This window comes from Bison bison, unplaced genomic scaffold, assembly GCF_000754665.1.
Source record: "Bison bison bison isolate TAMUID 2011002044 unplaced genomic scaffold, Bison_UMD1.0 scf7180017864371, whole genome shotgun sequence".
In the NCBI taxonomy this organism is placed as follows: Eukaryota; Metazoa; Chordata; class Mammalia; order Artiodactyla; family Bovidae; genus Bison; species Bison bison.
The window spans coordinates 144,633-164,292 of NW_011494943.1; the positions used below are offsets into that span (position 1 = coordinate 144,633).

A 19,660-nucleotide genomic window follows, 5' to 3' on the forward strand; every position below is an offset into this window, starting at 1 on the left:
GCCGGGGGCCCGGGCGGCCCGCGGCGGGGGCCTGGGAGCGGGGCTCGTCGAGGCGAGGCCCGGACGCTGGGGCTGTTTCAGCCGCTTCCCCTCCCGATCCCCTCCCTCCGCCGGGGCCGCGCCGCCCTCCGCCCAGGCCTCGGAGCAGGCCTCGCGGACCCCGCCGCGGGCCCGCGGCAGGCTCGTCCGCGCCGGGCTGCCGGGAGGCTCGCGCCCCTCGGCGGGGTCGCCGCTGGGGGCGGGGAGCGCGCGGGCCTCCCACGCCCCGCTCGATTGCCCCTCTGGGATCGGACTTCTGCCCGCGTGGGGGCGGGGGCCGGGAAAAGTGGGCCGGGGGCCCCTGCCTCCCCAGCCGGGGGTTGTTTCCTGAGCTTCACTTTCTTACCCCCCCCTTTCTCCGCCCCCTCCTCGGAAATTCTCATTGGCCCACGAGCACATCAACAAAAATAAAAACAGACGATCCTTTCCGGAGATTGCTCTAAGACTCCCCTTTTCTAGAGCTAAAGGACTGCAGTTTCATCTAAGGAACTTTGATTCCTCTCTCCCCAAATTATTTGAGCTTTCTGTACCCTCTCCTTTGCTGAGGATCCTCCAGCCCGGTTTGGAAATCAGGGTTTTAGGATTCTTCTTGGATTGAGATCCTCAGGTTTTGTCTGAAATTCAGAATTGTTGTTCCTTCACCCTCGCCACTTACACTTTTAAGGCAAATCATTAATATAATAATGTATAACTCCAGACATAGTGGATTTCTAGAGTTGGGTGTGGGGGAGGGGGTTGGGGAGTAGAGTTGTCCTGGCTCGCTTGTTCTGAATTTTGCACTTCCTTAAACTCATATGAAAGGATTTCGTCCCCTTCGTCTCTTCTTTTTAATTCTTTTTGAAAGTCCAGTCTGTAAGAGATGACTTTTTTATGTTTTGGATTTTAAGGGCGTTTTATAATTTATTCTTTTTTATTTTAAAGTAAAACAGACTCATTAACAAAGCTGCATACTGTACCATTTTGGTAGCTTTTTCCATTTGAAATTTAGGTGCCCTTTCACTTCACGTTGATAGAACGTTTGCTACTACTTATCTTGTCTCTTATTGGTGTTGTACAGACACATTTTACTTTTCTGTTTGCCTCAGGAATTGGATGAAGTAATTGATCACTAAAGAACTACAGTGCTGGTGAGATGTGTAAGGTGAGACTGCAGTTAAAAATGATTTCCCTTTTTCCTTCTTTATTTTAATCAAGTCATAAGGGTAAGACTGAAGCTAAGTAATTGGATGGGACTATCTTTATTTCCAAATGAGTCCCTCTGTCAAATGGGTGTAGAGGCTGAGCTGGATTCAGAAAAGAAGACTGTGTCAAGTGTACAGACTTTTCAGGGACTCCAGCACACACAACGGTAGTGGAGCTTATCCAGAGCCAAATGTTATTTGGAGCCATCCTTGATGAGTGTCTTTTCCAGGGGTAATTATAGTTTGCCTATTTAAATTTCCTTGTGTAACTTTAATTGAATGTCTTAATTTTATCTGTGTCGTGGTGTTTATCACTTGCTGTACATCGCGTGTCAGTGATTGTGTATGTGGATTTTGTGTGTCTTGTGTCAAGTACACCCTTTCCATTGGAAAGAATTATTTTAGGCAAATCCTGCTTTTATTTTCTGAAAAATGGAATAATGCTGGTCTCTCTCGTAATTATTTTGAATTATAATAGTATTGAGTTTTGGTTAACTTATTATGGAGAAGACTGGCTTTTCATTGTTTTCTGGTCACATGTAATATGTGAAGTCAGAGTGTTGCTTTACTTAAGCCAACTTGTGAGGCTTTGGATTTACAGAACAGCGCTGATACATGTCAATGAACAGCACTGGGGAGAAGGAGAGTGGTTTGCTAATTTTACATTCTTCACAAGCAGTTTTCTCAACTTGAAAAAAATATCTTTTTTAAAAAAATTTTAGGCATTGTAGATGTACTATACAGTGTGTGTAAGTGTGTATGTCTATAAAAATACTTTACTATGGTTTATTGAGAACATGTAAGTTTTGGTAGATTGGTTACTGCAGTTTTTTTTTTTTTTTTCCTTTAATACATCTGGATAGCCTTTGTATTTTGAAATCCTCTCTATCACATGTCTAGAAGAATAAGCTGTGCTTTATTTTTTTCGAGATTGAGGCATACAATTGACATTTTTGCCTTAAAAAAAAAAAACTTGGGAGAGGAAGGTGGACATAAACTAAGATCCTTTTCTAAATGCACATACCACGTTTGGTTGTGTTTTGAAACTCAATAGTGCTTGTGTGTATCACGTATATTTTTTATTTTTATTCTTAGAGCAAATATGGATTTAAAAATTTATTTTCAGCTTACTGATGGAGGCATATTCATGGCTTAGATCTCCCAATGTGTACCTTTGTTTTTTTTTAATTTACATATTACTTTGTGGAAAGAATCACCTAATCTACTTTTTGGCCTATGGAGATGTTTGTTTATAATCCAAAAGGGAATATTTAGAAATAGATAATCTTATATGGCTAGTGTTGTTTGGCCTGAACTGTGTTAAGAAATTTTCCACAAAGACGTTTTCCACAATTTTCACACCTGTAGATCCTGTGAAGTGTTAATATTCACTTCAAAGTGAAGCTGGTGTTTGGCCACCAAGCAGGTTTTTACACAAAGCATTCTCAAATGGGAAGTGCCATAGTGTAGAAGTTTGGGTGAAGTGAGAGTCTGTGTCTTTGACGTGAATAAAGACACAGCTTTTTCAGTCTGTCCTTTTGGCTGGGGAGTAGGACGCTATTTCGTGGAAGGCTGTAGTTTTGGGGAGTCAGTAAGTACCTCTCTATCAGCTGGTACACTTGGATTTTGCGATTATTACCAAGAAGTTTCATTTCTGATACCATAAATACTCAGACTGGATTGTTTCAAAGTCTGTACACAATTTATGGACAGACCAGTGTTTCACTGGAAAAGGGAGTGATGCCAAAATAACAGTAGAAATCACTCCTACTTGCAAAGTGCTTTGTGGAATTGAAGAATATAGAGCATGCTCACGAAAGGCTAAGAATTTTGAGGAGGGCTCTACAAATAGGTAGACCAGACCTTACACATGCAATTTTTTCTCTGTTTAAGAAGCAGGCACGGCATTGATATCAAATGCAAATAAGCCTCTCATTATCTGTCCGACTCTATTTTTAAGACTCCAGATACATGCCCAGCATAAGAAATAAGGTCCTTTGCCTATTGTTTTAAATGCATAGAAAATTTGGGGCCAAGTTTATCAACTTGGCAAACAAGAGAGGCAGAGGAGCTACTTAAAAATTATAAACAGATTGTTATGGTTGTTTATTTCCATCAACTTAGATAAGTATACATGCAAATATTTGATTTCCGAGTAATATTTTGAAATGTTTTCTAGGCGGGAACTATGATGTGTGTGGAGAGTGTGGCTCCTCCAGCTTACGTTCATTTAAGTTATTGGCTGTAGTCAGGGTGATTTCTATAATGCTGGCTAGGAGCAGCATAAAACTTAGTGGTCTGTTACCTCTGAGGTGGCTGGGATAATACCTCTGAGTTAACCTGAATTTAACAGAGTTAATATTTTTCTTTCAGTAATAAATAGTAGATGTAACATGAAGATTTTTAATTTCTATATATATGTATACATATGTGTGCATATATCTTCTTTTTTTTGTAAAGCTACCACTTGTCTAAAGCACATTGAAAGCTTTCAACATACTACTAAACAATCACATTAACTGGTTTGCTCATGTAAGTGGTACTGGGTCAGTTTCTCCAAGAGCAGGAAGTTATCTGGTAAAACCAGAGTTGGTGTGTTCAACTTGTTTTGACCCCAGAAACCCCTGATTCATCATTAGGTTCTTCAGCGAATGCATGGCATATTTTTTGACTGAACCATTTTGAAGTGTGAATGTTTGTGATTTTTGTCATTTCTATGTCATATTTTAGGTGTTCTCTGCACATCTGAATTTGCCTTTTTGCTTTCTTCTGTGGATCTTGTATGAAAATATTCCTGTGAGGCAAGCTTCCTATCAGTGAGCAATATGTGTAAATAATATAGGTTTACAAAATTACTTATTTTTATGTAAAACTGATGGCATGCCATGGTAAACAAACCTGAGCCATGGTTAAGTGTATAAAGTAAAAAAGATGAAGAAAAAAGCCTCTTCTCCTTCCTCCACCTGCGGTCCTGCTCCCCTGATCTGAGGCAGAAACAGTTGGTGTCATCGGCTTCTGGAGGAGCCCTTTGCTGAGGCGCCCTGGCAGCTGGAGGGTGGGGAAGGCATGGCCACTGAGCTCGCTTACATGCTGTGCAGGGACGAGTCTGCCCTTGTTTCCTGTGATGTTAAGTAATATTGATAATCTTAAACTCCCATCACTGTAAGATAACTGTGACTGAATTGTTAGTCAAACACTGAAACTGTTAATTGCATTGTTAGGTTGGTACAGTTTTGATTTGTTGATCTTCTAAGAAAATAAATATTTGGAAACTGAATTCATGTAGCGTTAGGGCTGGGAGTAATGTTGGTAAATTAGCATCTGTGGAATTTTATGGTGAGACGCACAGTATATTTACTATAGGCTTGTTATAACTCATTATCTTTCCTTTAGTTTTCAGAACAATTTCAAGATAGTTGTTATTTCTGCTTTGCAGAGGAAATTTAGGCTAAATGTGAATTTACTCACGTAAAGTCACAAGACTAGTAAGCAGCGGCGCTGCGTTGTGCCTTGGAAGGGGCGTGCTCTTCCCATGTGATGGGCTCTGCTGTTTGTGTCTAGTCTCTCTTATTTTCTGCGTGAGGAAATTGAGGCCTGGAGGAGGCAAGTGACTTGCCCAAGGTCACACAGCTAATCAGTAGCAACATTCAACCAAGCTTTGATCTCTGGACCCTTATCTCAGGACTTTTGGTCCTGGCTGGTTATGCTACATTTTACTGAAATACTATGGACCAAAAGACCATCTTCTGTGACTACTGGATACAAATGCTTCAGAACTGATGTGTCAGCAATCCTGTTTTCTACTCTGTATTAAAAGATTCCTTCTCTCTCTTTCAGAAATTATAAAGAGCTCTGATGGGCTATTTGGGTAATACCCAGTGCAGTGAACTGCAGGTGAGTAAGGCTTGGGAGAACCTTGTTTAGAAAGAAAGAACTTGATGGTGCGTGAGAAGAGTCTTAAACTAGAGGAGTGTCTGCTCAGGAGGAATGAGGTGGGACAGCGTGGAGAGAGCAGGGCTCTGGCGCAGCAGTTGGACCTGGAGCTTCGGGTACTGATGGGATGATGGTGAACAGACCACCTGACTCTTCGTCAGTGTGTTTGAAGAGAAGTGAGGATAGGTTAATCTTACACTTCTGTTTTGAATGAGTAACCGCACAGGAGTTCAACCTATCTGCATAAGATTGGATCTTAAGAGTGCTTCAGGTTTCATGTCAACATTCTTGAGTGGTAGTCACCCTGTGCTCTGATGAGCTGGTTAAGTATTAAATTGTTTGTTTTTCCTGTTATCTGCTGTGTGCGTGCGTGTTGTCATGGATGACTGTACATGTCTGCATTTTTGAGGATCTAGGTACTGAGAACAGATCAGTGGAACGCAGGTTCAACTTTTTTTCTAATGGTTGTGTTCACTCCACACAATGGTGGTTTTAGTCTTTCAGATTACTTATTTTTTGCTGAAATGCCCTAAGAAAGACAATTTAGTCTTGAGTATTATTTCACAGTAATTAGTATTCTTAGTCTGTTATAGTATCTTGGCCATTCAGTAGTAAACTTAGAAAATGATTGTACTACAGAAAAAATTAGAAGACTGCTTTAATATGGTCCTTCTGGGATATCAGTGCTAAAATTAGTTTTTGATGTATTTTCAGTGCTAGCTGCAGAGACTTTAATGTGATAATGCTATATATTTTTAAGGTTTGTAATTAAACTCTGGCTTGGCTGCTTGCTGATGGCTAAAGTGAAACATAGTTGTAGGGTTCTTTGTTTCTTGAGTTGCGGTAGTTTTGCACGATTCATTGTCCACAGGTTCCTGGGGATGATCAGAAGACTAGTTGAGCTAGTTTGTTAGTCCTTGGAAAGCTGGAGTCTGGGTTGTTGTTGTGATAAAACAAGTACATGAGGGCTCTCAGTTAAGGCCAAAATGAGTAGTAGAAGAGAGGCATGGACCTCTTCTTGAGACCGTGTCAAATTTATACCCTGGAACCCCTCATTTCCTCAGTATGGTAAAATTTTGTCTTATATGATGAAGTAATTTAAAAATTAATATTAAGTAAATTGTTAAATATTTGAGTTACCACCCTCAAACAGTTGATTTTCCTTTTGGCATTCCATTAAAAAAATATATATATATTTACTGTACTCATTTTTAATTATGCACATAATTTGTATTTTTCCCATATACTAAATGATGAAACATTTCCATATTATAGGTGTCACAATTTTAATTTACATGATTACACTTTGAGAGGCTGCAGACAAGTCATGCTGTCAATAATTTATGTTAAATCTTTTTATGTTAGGTATTTGTTTTGCTCGCTGATTTTCAGTTAATACTTTAATCTACATTGTTGTAGATATTGTATTTTTTTCTAGCTAATTATATCTTTAGGATAAATTTCAGAATGTATTGTTGTGTTAAATGATATGAATGACTTTATGGCTTTTGATATTGGGTTGGCGATAAAGTGCGTTCTGGATGTTGTGGAAAAACCCAAGCAAACGTTTAGGCCAACCTAGTATATATCGTGGTACTGTTTTTCAAGAGTGTTACACCAGTTTGTACAATTAACAGATACACAGACTTACCTCTTTCACCAAAACTGGATAGAAATACATTTTTCTTTGTAAGTCCTTCCTTGTTTCGTAGTGTAAAGTAGCACTTGCACTTCTTAGTTCTACACTGTTGGATTTTTCTCTTTGAGTCTCTTCATGGTGAATTGTTTGTTCATATCCTTGGCAGTTTTAATCAATAAACTATTGATGTGGGGCTTTGGTTGGTAAGGCAAATAGAACCAGCTAATAAACAGGTAGTCGTTAAAAAGATGATCCGAACAAGTTCAGTGAGAATATTTAAAGAGAGCCCGGCCTGGATGGTGAGTTTTCTTGAGAGGAGTGGTGAAGGGGAACAGGTGAGTTATTTCAAGGTCCAGTTCCTCAGTTACCCTCGGGTGTCCGCTGTGCACCACGCAAGGCCCGCAAGGGTATCAGGGCACATCCCGGCTGGAGGAGGAGGCTGCTCAGGACCTGCCCAGCTCGGGGCGCTGGCTGCTGAAGTCGCTCTGGAGGGCTGAGGGGAGCGCTTTCCGGAGCCTCGTGTGCTCCTGGTGGCATGCCGCTGTGCTGCTGTGCTTCGGAAGCTCAGTTCAGAGGGACGCCAAGATGAACAAAGCATCGTTTCCTCTGACAAGGAACGAATCCCCTAGTGGAGAGAGTTAGGGACACCAGAAAGGACTAATAGGAATTTGAAGGGTGCTGTAAGAGGGGTTCCGTGGAGGGGTGACACTGCTCCCTTGGGGCTATCGGGGAGCACGTCAGCTGCACCCGCGTGAACATGAGAGGCCGTGGAAAGAGGAGGGCATTCCGGAGGGACGGACTGCCAGAGCAGCGGCGGAGCCGTGGGGCCGGAAGTGAGGCTGCATCCGGAAACCGCGTTATCCCGGTTTCCTGGACTCTGGTTACCTGAAGGCGAATGTGGACGGTGAGGCTTTTGAGAGGTCGTGACTGGGTTTAGGAGAATGAACGTGAGGGATTGGCAGTGGGGCTTTTTGTTGGGTCCATGGTGATAGCCCAAGATAGGGGTGACTGCCTGAATTGGTGTCCCTGAGAATGAAAGGAGGTAATGGAGTCAAGAGGTATCTTGGAGGTTAAGCAGAGAGATGTGCTGATTAGGTAGGAGGGAAGGGAACCATCAGTTCTGTCTCTCAAGTCGGAGTTGAGGCTGAGGTTTTTATGGCTGGATAGCTGGAAGACATCAGGAATGTGGAAGAATGGGTCTTAGGGGTTCAGAATAGAGAAAAGACAAGTTGCATTTTGTGTGTTGAGTTTAAGGAGCTAGTAGGAAGCCGAAATGAGTATTTTAACCCTGGAAGGAACAGATGAGTTTAGGGCCCAGAGGAGTTAAAGGAATCAGTGAGGTCTCATAGTTAAATAAAGCGGAGTGAAGAATGAAGCGTCCTGATTCCCACTCTAGCTTTCTCTTCACTGCCTCATAAGAGAAGGTTCTCTGCTGTGGTATGCTCGATAGAAAGTTAGAAGTGGCAGAGTTTATGTTGGGGGTAAAGAGTTTATTTTTTATTTACTTTTTTTTTTTTTAACTATGGAAAATTTCAGACACACGGAAGTAGGATATAGTCAGTCTCACTGTACCTGTCAATCCAGCGTCAGTAGCTGTTGCTCTTGTTTCATCGGTTTGCATCAGTTATACTGAAGCAGGTGGGATACAGTGTCTTGGTGCACTCGGACTGTGCGCTTTGCAGGCAGGGGAGCTGAGCAGTTTAGCAGGGTGTGTGCTGAGTTTTCTGGGTGGGGGTCTGTAGTGAACAGAAGTGGGATTCATTGCCAGAATTCCTGGGGCAAATCACTTACATCTTCTGAGTTTTACTTTCTCTGTGAGATGGAGATAATAATGCCAGCTTCACAGAATCTCTTGAGATGAGATATATAAAAACCATCTGTGAACTTGGAGGCCCAAGTGTGATACAGATTTAGTTGTCCATAATAACAAAAAGATAGTGCTGTTCCTTTGGGCTTCTATGTTGCTGGCATGAAATTTATATTATTAAATACATTGTTATTCAACAAATACTTACGTGAAGCACCTGAGGCTTCAACAGTGAACAAAACAGACAAACCTGCAGCTCTCCTGGAGCTCATGCTCTAGGTCTGGAGGATAACAGGAAGCTCATACCTCAGTAGTGCTTAGTGTGGAGCAGACGCTGTTCTAAGTGCTTTCATATTTCACTCTGTTTTATTCTTGCAGCAACTGTGAAGTGTAGACTGTTATTATTCCCATTTTGCAGATTTGGAGATGGAAGCAGATTTTTAGGCAGATAGCCTCAGGTCACAGTGCCATGATTCAAATGCTGGCAGATCTGGCTTCAAGCCTTTACTCTTACCCCCATTTTAGAACTCTTCAGCTCATTCACAGCGTACTAGTGTTTGATACAAATAAAAAAGGTAGGCCCAGATTCTCATTGAAATGAAAACACAAACACGGATGAAAACAATGGCAGTACATAGTTCTCTGTGGATGGGGTGTATTAGTACTCTTGCACAGGGAAGTACTTTTCTCCCTGACTTTTGTAGGCTGCACCAGCTTTCGTGGATTCTTTAGGTACAGATGGCCAAGCCAGTGGAAGGAAGTCAGTTTTCTGCTGGTACTTGGGGAGAATCTCTTCTTGAATGAATCTCCTTGTTTACAGTTCTTCTTCCTTTTTTCTCTTACTCCTCTCTTTCCTTATCTTGAGGAAACTCCCTTCTCTGCCTTGCCTGTTCTGACCCTCCTTTTCCTCACAGTCTCCCTTCCCAGTCTCCTCAGCTGCCCGTGTTCTGAGGGATTTCCTGCCTTCTGCCTTCGCCTTCTCCTCCCTAGTCTGCCTCTGTCAGCCATCCTGGGCCTCGCCCTCTGTTCTGACTTTCCTAAGTTTGTTCAGTGGGACTAATATCAGGACCTGTTTCCTGTCTCTGGCCATGGCTCTGCCGGCTCTCAGTCCTCCTCTGTGGGCAGGGGAGGTTGGGAAATGGGCAGTGCGCATTCCTTCAGTTTGCACCAGGATTAGGACATGGGCCTCACTGCTTTTAAGGAGGGTAGGAGGGTATGATGACTTATATACTTGAGGTGTTTTTTTTTTTTTTTAAATTCTGGTAAAATATATGAAACATAGCATTTATTTTAGACCATTTTAGCATGCAATTCAGTGGCATTAAGTGCTTTCACCTTGTTGCGCAACCGTCACCACCATCCATTCCATCTCAGAACTTTGTCATCGTCCTGACTTGAAGTTCTCTACTCATTAAACACTAACTCTCCATTCCTCGCTGCCTCCTGGCAGACATCATCCTGCTTTCTGTCTCTGGGATGAATAAGGCCCGTTTGTACCATAGGTATCTCCTATAAGTGCACTTACATAGTGTGTGTCTTCTTGTGACTGGCTTATTTCACTTGGTACGTCTTCAGGGTTCATCCATGTTGTAGCATGTGGCAGGACTTCCTTACTTTTTAAGACTAAATAATACTATTGTATTACTTGCTTCCCAGGTGGCACTGGTGGTAAAGAACCTACCTGCCAATGCAGGAGACCTAAGAGATGTGGGTTCGATGGGTTTCCTTGGGTTGGAAAGATCCCTTGGAAGAAGACAAGCAACCTATACTCCAGTATTCTTGCCTGGAGAATCCCATGGACAAAGGAGCCTTGGGGGCTGTGGTCCGTAGGGTTGCATAGAGTCAGACACGACTGAAGTGATTAGCATGCACACATGCAATACTGTTGTATGTAAATACATTTTAAAGAATCCATCCAACTTTTGATAGACACTTGGGTTGTTTCCACCTTTGGGCTTATTGTGAATAATGCTGCTGTGAACATGGGTATATATATATCGTTCAAATCCCTACTTTCAGTTCTTTGGGCAATACCCAGAAGTGGAATTGGTAATTCTGTGTTTAATGTTTTGAGGAACCCCCTTACTATTTTCTATAGCAGTAACACCATTGTATGTCCACCAGCAGTGTACAAGTATTCTAACTTCTCCACTTGCTTGTCAGCACTTGCTTTCTGTTTTTTTAATAGCAGCCTTCCTAATGGATGTGAAATGATAACGTATTCTTGTTTTAAAGGTATTTTATGTAGAATTATGGGCTTCCCTCATGGCTCAGTGGTAAAAGACTCCCCCTGCCAATGCAGGAGACAAAAGAGACACGGGTTCAGTCCCTGGGGATCCCCTGGAGTAGGAAATGGCACCCCACTCCGGTATTCTTGCCTGAGAAATCCCATGGCCAGAGGAGCCTGGCAGGCTGCAGTCCATGGGATTGCAAAGAGTTGAACACAAGAGTTTAGACTGAGCAACTAATCAATAGCAACATGTAGAATTACAGAATTTCAGGACTAGAAATGGTGTTAAAGATTTCTAATTCAGTTAGCTGTAGACAAGAAAGAATGTTCTCCTGTGTCTTAGCATTTCCACCTCTTTCCCATTTGAGAAAGGCATTTTGGGCAGGTGGTTCTATACTGGATCTTAGGGTCAAGATGAACTGTGTCTGACCCAAGGTTCATGGAATACAGCTTTGTAAGAGATCTGCTCTTCTGTTCAGCCAGTGACTAATTTCTTAGGCTTCTTTACAGTTTCCAACTGTGTCTTCTGAGTTATTTCATCATTTTTCCAGCTTCTTTAAGGGATGAGGTAGTGGTATTCAAATAAACAGATTTATTTTAAAAAAACTAGGTAAGTTAGAAATTAATGAGCCCAAGATCAATATAAACTGCTCCGATGATAAAAAGACTATATTCAATATTAATTGGAAGGAAATGTAAATATTATTCCTGGGTGCTAGCTATAATTTCTTAGTATGTAAAATAACCCATCCCTTTTCAATCTTTTTTGGAAAAGATGAAGTAAAGTATAAAATACAGTATATTTTATATTTATGAGAAATTATAACTTCTAGCCTATTTTGGGTTTTGGATCATTTTTTAAGTTAAAGAAAATTTAGTTTAATTTATATTATGACAGTCTTTAGGCCAGAGAGCAAAGTTATAAGAATAGTATAATCAATACCCAATTCTTTGCCTTATATCAAGATTTGCATTCTCTGTTTCTCTGTCGAATAGAATTTTTTTCTTCTGAGCCAGCTGAAGGTAAGTGGCAGACATCTTAGATGGCATTTCATTCACACTTCAACAGGTGTCTCCTAAGAAGGAGAGCATTTTTCTTTATAGATATAATACCATTATCACACCTAAGAAAATAATTCAGTAATACTAAGGGTTATACTGCCAGATATCAAGCCCATATATAATTTTTCCCATTTTCCCCAAATGTATTTCTTTATTTTTATCTCTTTAATTTCTTTTGATGTAGAATAGTTATCTTCTTCCTTTTTTGTTTTTCAGATAATTAAGCATTGAAAGTGAAAGTCGTTTAGTTGTGTCAGAGTCTTTGTGACCGCATGGACTGTATGCTGCTGCTGCTGCTAAGTCGCCTCAGTCGTGTCCGACTCTGTGCAACCCCATAGAGGGCAGCCCACTAGGCTCCCCTGTCCCTGGGATTCTCCAGGCAAGGACACTGGAGTGGGTTGCCATTTCCTTTTCCAATGCATGAAAGTGAATAGTCCATGGAATTCTCCAGGCCAGAATACTGGAGTGGGTAGCCATTCCCTTCTCCAGGGGATCTTTCCAACCTAGGGATCGAACCCAGGTCTCCTGCATTGTGGGCAGATTCTTTACCAGCTGAGCCACAATGGAAGTCCAAGAATACTGGAGTGGGTAGCCTATCCCTTCTCCAGTGGATCTTCCCGACCCAGGAATTGAACCAGGGTCTCCTGCATTGCAGGCGGATTCTTTACCAGCTGAGCTATCAGGGAATTAAGCATGTTGCTTGTTAAAAAATTAGAAAATGCAAATTAATTTTTAAAACTCTGTCATCTACCACTCAGAGATACCTACTTTTAATACTGGAATAATTGCAGACTTAGAGAAAGTTGTAAATGTAGGTCAGAGTTCTCATACATTCTTAACCTGCCATTGTTAATATCTTACATTTTTAAGATACATTTGTCAAATCTAAGAAATCATCATTGGAAAATTAGTATTAGCAAATTTCCAGATTTTATTTGAATTTCTCATTTTCCCAAAAAGCCCATTTCCTGCTCAGCGTCCACATTGGATGTTGTTGTCATGTCCTCTGGGCTCTGACAGTTTCTCAGATTTTTCTGTTTTTTTTTTTTAATGACAATTTTTGAAGAGTCCTGGTTCAGGTATTTCATAGAATGTCCCTCAATTTGGATTTATCTGATGTTCTCCCTATGATTAGACTGGAGTTAAAACTTTGGGGAAGGAGATATTTACTTTTAATATTTTGTTTCATCTTTCTCTCTCTGGACTTTTTATATAAAATATTCTCTCTATATATAGATACATATCTCTCTCTATATATAGAGATATATATTCTCTCTATATATGTTATCTCTCTCTATATAGATATATAGGTATCCAGGCCCAGGATATAGACTATTACTTTATAATCTGCTAGATTTTTATTTATAAAATGGGACTGCACTGTAGATATTATTTTATAATCTGCTTTGGTTATTTCACATCTTTCAAGTAACCCCTGGTCTTAGTTTCTGTAAAACACTGTTCTGAATTTCAAACATCTGATTTGAAAATATAGTTCTAAAACATAGACTGTTGGTAATTTGAAGAGAGCCTTTAAGAGGAATGATGGTGGTCATTGTGTGGTACCCTTTTGTTTTAATTGTGCAGTTGGCTCTCTTATGTTGGTTTGTGTTTAATTACTGTTATGTGTTTGCAAGGCTACACAGATAATCTGGAAGGGAAAATGAAGAAATACAAATGACAGAAAATGTTTTATAATAAAATTCTCTTGGCAAGCAGCAACCTTTTCGCAAAGTCAGCCTTTTAATATAGTTTACTTGCTTTATAAATATGGTTTTTTGTTTTTTCATGTCTTTATTGATTAGTAAGCATGTTAAATGATTTGGCAGGAGGCTCAAAGTCTTCAAGAAATAATTTGGAATTACTGATCCAGAACTGCTGACAGTTCTCAAAAATGGGTTAGGAAAAGTCAAAGTGATGGATGGAAAAAAAGTCTTAATTTTAGCTCGTGATGTAACTTTTCTTAAATTTAGAGTTTCTTTTTTTATAATTTACTAAAACAGATAGTAGACAGTCCATCACGATATTATTTTATGTATTTAAAGCATTTTGATTTGCTATATTGAATTTCATTCATTCTGGAAATTAGAATTTACCTCTTTAAGAAAGAGATTATTCAAAGTAGAATATGATTGATGATCTTAGCTTTCCGTTTTCTTCTCAGTAGGCGTACTCTGTCTTCTAATACTTCTTGCATACTCAGTGATTTTATAAGTTTTAGAGGAAAATGCAAGTCTGGCCGAATATTAAGCACAATACAATAAATAAAGCTTTTTTACTTCACAGAATATTCTGTCTGTGTATCCCATAGATTCATCACAGATTCTAGTTTTGGATAAAAGCAACTGCATTTTAAGAGAATACAACATCCCTATGACATTGCTATTTGAATGAGAATTGAGTTTGGTTCAGGACAGTTCCTGGAATGCTTGGCATTTAGGTTACCTTAGGTCAACTCTTTTGGAAATTCAATTAAAGTATTTATTGAATGGTTTTAGTGAATAGGATGGTTGTCATGGGAATATAGATGATAAAACAGGACTCTTATTTCTAAGATAGTTGTATTGGTCAGATAAGGCATCCAAGATAATGACGTGTAAGAGGCAGACCATCCTATCAGTTCAGTTCAGTTTGGTCGCTCAGTTGTGTCCGACTCTTTGCAACCCCATGGACTGCAGCATGCCAGGCCTCGCTGTCCATCACCAACTCCTGGAGTTTACTCAAACTCATGTCCATTGAGTCATTGATGCCATCCAGCCATCTCATCCTCTGTTGTCCCCTTCTCCCACCTTCAATCTTTCCCAGCATCAGGGTCTTTTCAAATGAGTCAGCTCTTCACATTAGGTGGCCAAAGTATTGGAGTTTCAGCCTCAACATCAGTCCTTCCAATGAATATTCAGGACTGATTTCCTTTAGGATTGACTGGTTGGATCTCCTTGCAGTCCAAGAGACTCTTAAGAGTCTTCTCCAACACCACAGTTCAAAAGCGTCAATTCTTCGGCGCTCAACTTTCTTTATAGTCCAACTCTCACATCCATACACGACTACTGGAAAAACCATAGCCTCTACTAGACGGACCTTTGTTGGCAAAGTAACGTCTCTGCTTTTTAACATGCTGTCTAGGTTGGTCATAACTTTTCTCCCAAGGAGTAAGTGTCTTTTAAAAAATTTTATGGCTGCAGTCACCATCTGCAGTGATTTTGGAGCCCCCCAAAATTAAGTCTGTCACTGTTTCCACTGTTTCCCCATCTATTTGCCCTGAAGTGATGGGACCGGATGCCATGATCTTTGTTTTCTGAATGTTGAGCTTTAAGCCAACTTTTTGACTCTCCTCTTTCACTTCATAAGGGTGGTGTCATCTGCATGTCTGAGGTTATTGATATTTCTCCCAGCAATCTTGATTCCAGCTTGTGCTTCATCCAGCCCGGTGTTTCTCATGATGTACTCCGCATGTAAGTTAAATAAGCAGGGTGACAATATACAGCCTTGACGTACTCCTTTTAGGAAGACTATCCTATAGGAATTAATTTTGGTTTTGGGAGGATCATCCTTAGGGTAATAGACCTTGAAGTGTGCATTTAAAGCTGGGCAGGATTTAGGTCCACAGAGAGGAGGAAAGGGTGTTTGTGTAGAGCAAAGGCGTTGGCAGAGACTCAGGCTGGACTGTGCTTGGGGCCTGTGTGGAGAACGGTGGGAAGGTTCTGTTGTAGTTAGACTGTGGGTGGCCTGGTTATTTGGTGATGAGCTCGGGTACTATTTTATAGGATGCCATCTCTAAAGTGACTCCTGACTGTCTAACCCCTCAGGAAAGAGTATACACTTTCCTGCCGCAGGGTCCCCCACTGCTGTGATGTCCAGTGGGGAGAAGGAGGCACGTTCTGCAGTGGGTTCCTTAATACCGTATCAGTCTGGCTTTTCTTTCGTCACAGTACAGTAACTTTCTAAAACAGTCTTGTTTTCAGGATAATAATTGGGTTTCCACAGGGAAAATAATAATGTGTGAGGCAGACAAAATGCAAATTACTGACTTAAAAAAATGAATCTCTAATTTTTTTATAGTATTTCTCTTGTTTAAACTTTGTTATGTAAAAAACATATATTTTATTGTATTTTTCTTCAGGTTTCATACGGTTTTTATTATTTATATAGTTTAATAATTAAAGAGAAGGTGGGGTCTAACGAAGGACTGATCATGGATGTTAGTAATTTCTATTCAGGTGGAAATAATGGTAACGTTTAGTACAACTCATCGATCTTCTAAAACTTTTACAAATGCAGCCTGATTCATTCCAGCCAAGTTAATTATGAGGTAGATAATTTTTTTCCCCTAATGGAGACAAATGTAAAAGACAGAGATACAGAAATAATCTTCAATTTAGGTTGAAGAAATTTTAGTTACTGCTATTGGTTCCTGCTGTTTGATCATAGTTCATTTTTGTTTTTTGAAGTCTGTCTCTAATCAAGTAAGATTTAATTTTTTAGAAATAAAAGAGGACCGTGACTAATAAGAAAAGTCAATTTTAGGATAATAATTGAATATTTTAAAAAATATAATGGTATTAATACATTTCATGACTTGATTTCCAGGTGATCTGTTGGTTTTCCTTGTACTGTCACAGAAGGAAGTCCACATTGGTATGAGAATGATGCTTATAAATCACCACCCTTCTTATCAGCGGTCACTGAACATGTCGTAGTCCAGGCCATTCTGCCTACCACCTCTGTGGTGAACTGTTGATTTCATTTTTCTTCCCATATTTACTTTTGGTCCCGGACCGGTTTTCTAGCTATGATGGAATTCTTCAAAAGTATCCTATGTTTTTTATGTAGTGAACTACTCATTGATCTGTTTGGAGAAATTCTTTCTGAGGCTATATTCTTGCCTCTGAAATGTACGAAGGGAAAAGTACAGGTTTTCCATTTATTAACAAACTTACCCTTCTTTATCTCTTTGCAGTTTTTAAAATCCGTGTCCATTGTGACATTGATATTCATATTTTAAAAACGAATAACATTTTTTTCTTAAAATAATTAAACAGTAAAACGGACTTTTTCTTTTAGTAATACAGTTCTATTAATATAACGTGTAATTGTGCAGCCATCAGTACAATCAGAATACAGAATATCACCCCCTAAAATTCCCTAATGTTATCCTTTTAGTTAACTGTCCCCATCCTATAATGTCTGCAACCACTGATGTTTTCTCCACCCCTTTAGTTTTATCTTTTTGAGGATGTCATATAAATAGAATCATGAAGTATGTAAACTTCTAGACTGGGTTCTTTTACTCTTTGAGCTTCATCTAAGTTATGGCATAAATTGAAAGCTTGTTCCTTTTTATTACTGAGTAGTTTTCTATTGTCAGTAATTAAAGGACATTTGGGTTGTTTCCAGTTTTTTTAACATTTTTGAATAGAGATGCTGTAAACATTTGTGTACAGGTTTTTCTGCAAACATAGATTTCATTTCTTTAAGGTAGCTGCTTGTGGGGAGAGGGGATTGCTGGATGATATACTGAGTGTATTTTTAATTTTGTAAGAAGCTGTCAACCCTCTTCCCAGAGTGACTGTACTATTTTATATTCATACTAGCAATGTATGAGAGTTCCAACTATTCTACATCACTGACATTACCATTATTTTTCGTTTAGCCATTCTAATAGGTCGGAGAAGGCAATGGCAACCCACTCCAATGGTACTCTTGCCTGGAAAATCCCATGGACGGAGGAGCCTGGTAGGCTGCAGTCCATGGAGTCGCTAAGGGTCAGACATGACTGAGCGACTTCACTTTCACTTTTCACTTTCTTGCATTGGAGAAGGAAATGGCAACCCACTCCAGTGTTCTTGCCTTGAGAATCCCAGGGACGGGGGGAGCCTGGTGGGCTGCCATTTATGGGGTCGCACAGAGTTGGACACGACTGAAGTGATTTAGCAGCAGCAGCAGCAGCATTCTAATAAGTATATAGTAATATCTAATCAGGAGAAGGCTATGGCAACCCACTCCAGTACTCTTGCCTGGAAAATCCCATGCATGGAGGAGCCTGGTGCGCTGTAGTCCATGGGGTCATGAAAAGTCGGACACGACTGAGCGACTTCACTTTCACTTTTCACTTTCATGCATTGGAGAAGGAAATGGCAACCAAAAACTCCAGTGTTCTTGCCTGGAGAATCCTAGGGACAGGAGCCTGGTGGGCTGCCGTCTATGGGGTCGCACAGAGTCGGACACGACTGAAGTGACTTAGCAGCAGCAGCAATATCTAATTACGGTTTTAATTTGTGTTTCTCTAATGACTGATGCCATTGAACATCTTTTCATGTGCTTATTTGCCATCATTATATCTTCTTAGTGGAGTATCTTTTGCCCAGCTTTTCATTGGGCTGTTTTCTTCCTCTTGAGTTTTGAGAATTCTTCGTATATTTGGATACAAATCCTTTTTCAGATATTTGCAATTGGTTTTCTCTGCAGTTGCAGTGATTTGCAAGTGGTTTTCTCACAGTCTTTAGCTTTGCTTTTCATTCTTTTTCATTCTTTTAATATAATAGCATTTTTCAAAGAGCGAAAATGTTTAGTTTTGATAAAGTCCATTTCATGCTTTTTTTCTTTTTATGTATTATACTAAAATGGAAAATTTTCTTTTAATAAATTTCTATTCTATGAAAGTGGTAAAAAGCAACTTAGTGATGGGAATGTTCTCATAAAGTTGACTTTAGGGGAGGGTGTGAATTTTATCATTTTCTGGAAAAGTGGTGCTAATTAATATACTCCATAGTTTGGGGACCATCTAGAACTTTTGCTTAACAAAAGGACGCAATTGGTTTAGTTTGGTGAGGGTCTTCACACTTTTTATAAAAAATGGTAATCACTAGCTGGTCGTAATGCAGAACTATGTAGGAATTAGTCCTTAAGACTGTTCCAGGGTTAAAGTAGTGCTATATTATATTCACAATTGATGCTTTTGGGAGTGTCTTCAGTTTCTGCTCCACTGGAACATCGCTAGAACTCACAGTCAGTGTCCTGGCTAAAAGTGTGAGCTACATCAGAATGTCTAGATTTGAATCCTGCCCTTTATGTACATTATAACTGTGGGTGAGCAACTTAACTTCTCTGTGCTTCAATTTCCTTATCTGTAAGTGGGAATGATAATAACACCCACCTTGTAAGGTCATTATGAGGAAATGAGATGACACAATATACATTATATATCTCAGCAGCGTCTGGCACAGCATGTGTTCAGCAAATGGCTCTTGCTATTACTTTTATTATTATTGCTGAAATAGCTTTATGATAAAATTATTTAAACAAATGTTTTGTAATATTTTCAGTAGTCAAGATAACCACATGTCACACTAAGTCATTTTTCTTCCATTTTTTCTCTTTATACTTGTTATTATTAAAATGCCCACATTTTTCTCTTAATACTTTTTATTATTAATCAGTAATTGTGGCCTAATTGTTACTAATTATCATGTATATATACACTGTTTTGTAAGAGAACTATCAGTTTGTTTTTCACATCCTGTGAGGTACTAATCAGATATGCACATACATATCAATTAGCTTCCCGCTGCCTGAAACAGCACCAAAACTGGCTTAGGCCAGAAAGAAATTTGAGTTAGGCTCACCTAACTACAAAGTCAGGCACAGCAAGCTGGATTCAGGACTCAGGTGAAGTTGTTGGGGCTCAGGTTCTCCCTGTGACTCAGCTCTGCCTTTTCCTGGATGGACTTCAGTTGTTGACGTTGCATATAGAAACATGACTGCAGCATATC

General features: G+C 39.8%; 1 protein-coding gene across 4 annotated transcripts in view; it reads left to right on the forward strand.

Moving 5' to 3' along the window:
- Positions 1 to 324: 324 nt before the first annotated feature.
- Positions 325 to 19,660, forward strand: part of HELZ (helicase with zinc finger) — a 146,220-nt gene continuing 126,884 nt past the window's right edge. For 2 of the 4 annotated variants that reach the window (XM_010856053.1, XM_010856050.1), the window contains exons 1-2: positions 325 to 1,180; positions 5,058 to 5,114. The gene's annotated coding sequence lies outside the window, so the exon portion shown is untranslated. Of the gene's footprint in view, positions 1,181 to 5,057; positions 5,115 to 16,478; positions 16,527 to 19,660 lie in introns of all 4 variants that reach the window. The other 2 variants (XM_010856052.1, XM_010856051.1) reach the window with 2 other exon arrangements.